The sequence below is a fragment of the Podarcis pityusensis genome (genome assembly GCF_964106645.2).
Source record: "Podarcis pityusensis genome assembly, chromosome: 12".
NCBI lineage: Eukaryota > Metazoa > Chordata > Lepidosauria > Squamata > Lacertidae > Podarcis > Podarcis pityusensis.
In genome coordinates this window covers 4976118-4982775 of record NC_138037.1, presented here as the reverse complement: position 1 = coordinate 4982775, position 6658 = coordinate 4976118, and the positions used below count along the sequence as shown (strand labels likewise).

At 46.4% G+C, this 6658-nt stretch overlaps 1 long non-coding RNA gene across 1 annotated transcript; it reads left to right on the top strand.

Annotated features, from left to right (window-relative positions):
• Positions 1-2374: 2374 nt before the first annotated feature.
• LOC308459231 lies at positions 2375-4325 on the top strand. The gene is made up of 2 exons (XR_013977929.1): positions 2375-2674; positions 4033-4325. It is a non-coding gene; the product is annotated as an uncharacterized lncRNA (long non-coding RNA).
• The last annotated feature ends 2333 nt before the right edge of the window (positions 4326-6658 follow it).

Here is a 6658-nt window from a genome sequence, read left to right as displayed (position 1 = left end):
ACGAGTTTGACCAAACTGTGGGAGGCAGTGGAAGACAGGAGTGCCTGGCGTGCTCTGGTCCAGGGGGTCACGAAGCGTTGGACACGACTAAACAACAACAACAGCGATTCAGTTTTGCAAATGCAAAGGATAAGTGAGTGTTGTTTCTCTTTTACAAGTGACCTTCTTGGTAGGAAATGTGACTAAACAACAAAGTAGGGCAGTAATTGTTCCTTGATAATTTGTCATCCCCCTCCATGATGGAACCTGGGGCGAATCGCCCCCCCTTTCCTACGCCCCTGTTCCAAACATCGGGTTTCCAAACTTGGCACCTCCACCCCAGTTCACCCACTCTCCTTTTCTCAGCGAACAGAGATGGCGGCTAACAGATTGAGGTTGAATCCTGACAAGACAGAAGTACTCATAGAATCATAGAATCATAGAGTTGGAAGAGACCACAAGGGCCATCGAGTCCAACCCCCTGCCAAGCAGGAAACACCATCAGAGCACTCCTGACATATGGTTGTCAAGCCTCTGCTTAAAGACCTCCAAAGTAGGAGACTCCACCACACTCCTTGGCAGCAAATTCCACTGTCGAACAGCTCTTACTGTCAGGAAGTTCTTCCTAATGTTTAGGTGGAATCTTCTTTCTTGTACTTTGGATCCATTGCTCCGTGTCCGCTTCTCTGGAGCAGCAGAAAACAACCTTTCTCCCTCCTCTATGTGACATCCTTTTATATATTTGAACATGGCTGTCATATCACCCCTTAACCTCCTCTTCTCCAGGCTAAACATGCCCAGCTCCCTTAGCCATTCCTCATAAGGCATCGTTTCCAGGCCTTTGACCGTTTTGGTTGCCCTCCTCTGGACACGTTCCAGTTTGTCAGTGTCCTTCTTGAACTGTGGTGCCCAGAACTGGACACAGTACTCCAGGTGAAGTCTGACCAGAGCAGAATACAGTGGCACTATTACTTCCCTTGATCTAGATGCTATACTCCTATTGATGCAGCCCAGAATTGCATTGGCTTTTTTAGCTGCCGCGTCACACTGTTGGCTCATGTCAAGTTTGTGGTCAACCAAGACTCCTAGATCCTTTTCACATGTACTGCTCTCAAGCCAGGTGTCACCCATCTTGTATTTGTGCCTCTCATTTTTTATTTTTTTTATTTTTGCCCAAGTGCAATACTTTACATTTCTCCCTGTTAAAATTCATCTTGTTTGTTTTTGCCCAGTTCTCTAATCTGTCAAGGCCGTTTTGAAGTGTGATCCTGTCCTCTGGGGTGTTAGCCACCCCTCCCAGTTTGGTGTCATCTGCAAATTTGATCAGGATGCCCTTGAGTCCATCATCCAAGTCGTTGATAAAGATGTTGAATAAGACCGGGCCCAAGACAGAACCCTGTGGCACCCCACTAGTCACTCTTCTCCAGGATGAAGACGAACCACTGATGAGCACCCTTTGGGTTCAGTCAGTGAGCCAGTTACAAATCCACTGAGTGGTAGCATAGTCAAGACCGCATTTTACCAGCTTCTTTACAAGAATATCATGGGGCACCTTGTCGAATGCCTTGCTGAAATCAAGGTAGGCTACATCCACTGCGTTCCCTTCATCTACCAGGCTTGTAATTCTGTCAAAAAACGAGATCAGGTTAGTCTGACATGACTTATTTTTCAGAAATCCATGCTGAATATTGGTGATCACAGCATTCCTTTCTAGGTGCTCACAGACTGTTTGCTTAATGATCTGCTCCAGAATCTTCCCTGGTATTGATGTCAGACTGACTGGGCGATAATTATTTGGGTCCTCTCTTTTCCCCTTTTTGAAAATAGGGACAACATTTGCCCTCCTCCAGTCTGCCGGGAATTCGCCTGTTCTCCAGGAATTCTCAAAGATGACTGCCAGTGGTTCTGAGATCACATCTGCCAGTTCTTTTAATACTCTTGGATGCAGTTCATCTGGCCCTGGAGACTTGAATACATCTAAACTAGCCAAGTATTATTGTACTATTTCCTTAGTTATTCTGCTGAATCATTTGCTCCAAATTCTTCAGGTCGGGCATTGTTTTCTTTATCGGAGAATACTGAGGCAAAGAAGGCATTGAGGAGTTCAGCCCTTTCTGTGTCCCCTTCTGTGTTCTTGGGGGACAGGGGGTGGGCAGGTGTCGGGAATTCCCTGGTCCTGAAGGGGGTAACTGTGTCCCTGAAGGACCAGGTATGCAGCCTGGGAGTCATTTTGGACACACAGCTGTCCATGGAGGCGCAGGTTAATTCTGTGTTCAGAGCAGCTGTTTACCAGCTCCACTTGGTACACAGGCTAAGACCCTACCTGCCCGCGAACTGTCTCACCAGAGTGGTGCATGTTCTAGTTATCTCCCGCTTGGACTACTGCAATGCGCTCTACATGGGGCTACCTTTGAAGGTGACCCGGAAACTGCAATTAATCAAGAATGCGGCAGCTAGACTGGTGACTGGGAGTGGCTGCCGGGACCACATAACACCAGTTCTGAGAGATCTGCATTGGCTCCCAGTACGTTTCCGAGCACAATTCAAAGTGTTGGTGCTGACCTTTAAAGCCCTAAACGGCCTCGGTCCAGTATACCTGAAGGAGCATCTCCACCCCCATCGTTCAGCCTGGACACTGAGGTCCAGCTCTGAGGGCCTTCTGGCGGTTCCCTCATTGCAAGAAGTGAGGTTACAGGTAACCAGACAGAGGGCCTTCTTGGTAGTGGCACCCACCCTGTGGAACACCCTCCCTTCAGATGTGAAGGAAATAAGTAGCTATCCTATCTTTAAAAGACATCTGTAGGCAACCCTGTTTAGGGAAGTTTTTAACATTTAATGCTGTATTGTTTTTAATACTTGATTGGGAGCCGCCCAGAGTGGCTGGGGAAACTCAGCCAGATGGGTGGGGTATAAATAATAAATTATTATTATTATTATTATTATTATTATTATTATCCAGCTTAACTCTGCCCTGGGCACATTATTAGTTTCCTGGGACGAAACACACTCACACCACTCCGAGTCAAATAGCCAGGCTTTTGATTTGCCAACCCCATGTTACTTTGCTCAGCGCAGCTCTCGTTTCCGGCTGAGCAAAGCCACCCCCAGCCCTGCTCTGCAAGCCGCCCACATCCCATCATGCTCCCTGGAGCAGCAAAGAGGCATTAAGCTTCGGGCTCAGCTTTTTACCGCCTCCAGGGTGTCGCTCCCATAAGGACAGCGGCGTGTCGTTACCAGAAGATGCCGTCGGCATGCGGAATGGCTGTTGACACAGGATGTCAAATGCTGCAATATGTCAAACGTTGCAGCGTGTTGGGGCACAAATCACCTTGCCGTGTCAGCAATGATCTCGCCGCACATTAAGCAATGTTCACAAACTGAGCTGCGTCCCCATATGCTTATTTGCCAAAGGCAAGGACGACTTCCCTTTGCACCTGTTCCTGAAAAACGGAGCTCCCTGTTTTGCCTCTGGTGCTGTTAGGAAAGACCAAGAGATATGGGCACAAGATATAGGTCATAATATAAAGTTTGAAGATTGGGAAAGGTTGTGGGAAACTGATTTAAAATTTGCAGACTGCTCTTTGCTGAAAGAAAATTACAGTGGTACCTCAGGTTACATACGCTTCAGGTTACATACACTTCAGGTTACAGACTCCGCTAACCCAGAAACAGTACCTCAGGTTAAGAACTTTGCTTCAGGATGAGAACATAAATCCTGCTCCGGGGCACAGCAGCAGCAGGAGGCCCCATTAGCTAAAGTGGTGCTTCAGGTTAAGAACAGTTTCAGGTTAAGAACAGACCTCCGGAACAAATTAAGTACTTAACCCGAGGTACCACTATACATGAAAATGATGTATAGATGGTATATAACACCAGTGCAGATAGGAAGAATGTATAAAACCGTTCCAAATATATGTTGGAAATGTGATGGAAAAAGAAGGGACTTTTTACCATATGTGGTGGGATTGTAGTAAAATTAAAAAATTCTGGGAAATGATATACAATGAGTTGAAGAAAATGTTCCAATTAACATTTGTAAAAAAAACCCTGAAGCATTCTTGTAGGAAAAGTCCTGCCAAGGAAATTGAAAAACATCTTCAGGTATGCGACAACGGCAGCAAGAGTCTTAATAGCACAAGGATGGAAGAATGAGGAAATCCTGACCAAAGAACTGTGGCAAGAGAAACTGATGGACTATGTGGAATTGGCGAAACCGACACACAAACTACGCGATAAGGACAACTGTGACTTTAAAGAAGAATGGGAACCTTTTGCAAAGTACTTAAAGAAACAACAAAATGAACTGGACTCCTTGGCAGGTTTTGAATAAACATACACAAACTTTTTATTGGTAATATATAGATAGATAAATTAAGGATCTTTACAATTTTATAATATGCAGAGAGCAACATGTGCTGAAAAACCAGAGAGAGGAGCTGAGGGAAGTCTGGGTGGGGGTGGGAGGTTGGGATTTTGGGGGGAGGGGGAGGGAAAGAATGGGGGGAATGAGGATGATGTGTTTTTGATATATTGTTATGTTGAAATTCCTAATAAAAAATATTTTTTAAAAAGGAAAGACCAGGGCCATCTTACCCATAGGCACTAGGGGCACCAAGCCGAGAGTCCGGGGCCTGAGAGTCAAGTCCGGGAGAGAGCCTGCCCATCAGTTGTAGCACCACAGCTGGTTTTTCTGCTGTGGGCAGCTCTGCGCCACAAGTTCGGGGGCGACCGAGCCAGCGAGATGTTGAGGCAGCCAGCCGGCTCTGTCCTCCTGCGTGCCTGGGACTGGGCAACCCGGAGAGGGGCACCGGGCAGATCTTTGCACCGCAGTGCCGCATATGCTTATGACAGCACTGGGAAAGACCTCGCTTTAGGCTACCATCCTATACCTATAGAACGACAGAACTGTAGAGTTGGATGGGACCCAAGGAGAAATCTAGTCCAGCCCTCTGAAAAGCAAGCATTCACTTATCAGACGGTGCAGCGATAAAACCGCTGGCACATTTGCAAGGCTAAGCAGAGTCCGGTATGGTTTCAAATTGGATGGGGGACCGCATATTGAAATTCTTGCATTGCAGCAGATTGGACTAGTTGACGCCTTTCCAACTCTACAATTCTATATTTATTTATAAAAAATATGTGTATACAGCTGTGTCGTTAAAAAATATCAAAGCGTTTTCCAGAAAAAAATAAAACAAGTCTACAATAATACTTGCCTTTTCTCTTACCAAAAAACCCTGAATGCTGCAAACTTTACCCAAAGGGGAGTTGCTCCATTCCTTTGATTGTTTGGGATTCCCTTTTCTAGACTTTTCCAACTCTGCAATATCCCCTTTGAGGCAAAGGGGTCTGAATTTTGCTGCCTCTCCCATGTCGTTGGAGGCTAGATCTTGCCAACTTTCTCATCTCCTAAGATTGCCTGGGGTTGCCATTTTGGAAACGGCTCACAAATAACCTGCGTTAAAAAAAACAACCGGCGTTTACCCATGAGCTCATATTTGGGGGTTTCTTGTTGGCATTGGCCAAGCTACTAATAAGGGGGTTGTGGCTGGAGGCTGACGTGTCCCCCTGCCTGTTGAGAAAGAGAAGACGCCAATCGCTTGGCTAATATTGGTTTAACATTTGAAAGACGCTTACGGAGCAGCGCAGAAGGTGCGCACTAGTGGGCTCTGTGAACTCTGAGGAATGTGAACACGATGAATGGACGTCTTGATAAATGGGAGCTCAGATAATACATCATGACGATGTATTATTTCATGGGCGGGGTTTGTAGTGCGCTGATCTTGTAGGCTGGGGGTTGGGAGCCTTCTTCCTCCGCTGAACTGCTTTCCCTTTCAAGGGGCCAAATTAATTAATCCAGAATGTGGCAGCCAGACTGGTGACTGGGAGCAGCCGCCGAGACCATATAACACCAGTCTTGAAAGACCTAAAATGGCTCCCAGTACATTTCCGAGCACAATTCAAAGGGTTGGTGCTGACTTTTAAAGCCCTAAACGGCCTCGGTCCAGTATATCTGAAGGAGCGTCTCCACCCCCATCGTTCTACCCAGACACTGAGGTCTAGCTCCGAGGGTCTTCTGGCAGTTCCCTCCCTGTGAGAGGTGAGGTTACAGGGAACCAGGCAGGGAGCCATGTTGCAGTGCTCCATGTGTGTTTATATGTAAATACAGTAGATTAGCCCAAATGCTGAGCTTCTGAGATCTGTTACGCAAGCTGTGAAGACTCTGCGGATCCCTAAGTGTGCTAGTGTCAGTTGGCATCGGTTGCTGTGATGTTTGGGCTGAAGAAAGCTTTTGAAGCTCCCAAACGATCGACCAGGAGGGAGAGAACATTCCAGTCAGGCATGTGTCTCTACCAGGGTCCTACTCGAGTGTAGGATGAGCTCCTGACAATTAGAGCTGTATTAATATTATGCTATCATTTATTTGTATTGTTGACATTAAACCTTCTTTCTGTTCAGCTGCATAAAGCATCGGACCTCCCCCCCCCCCTTCAACCCTGATGCAATGGAACAGACCACACTACGAAGTAAGTTTAAAAACCAATTTACTTACTAAATTGAGGTCACGGTCATGCATTTTCCATTAAGCAACAGCAAAAGGATAATGCAGGTAAAATACTTAGTTGAAATACAGCAAAAGCAGACTGCTAAGTTGAGAACTAAGGGATGCCTGCTTCTG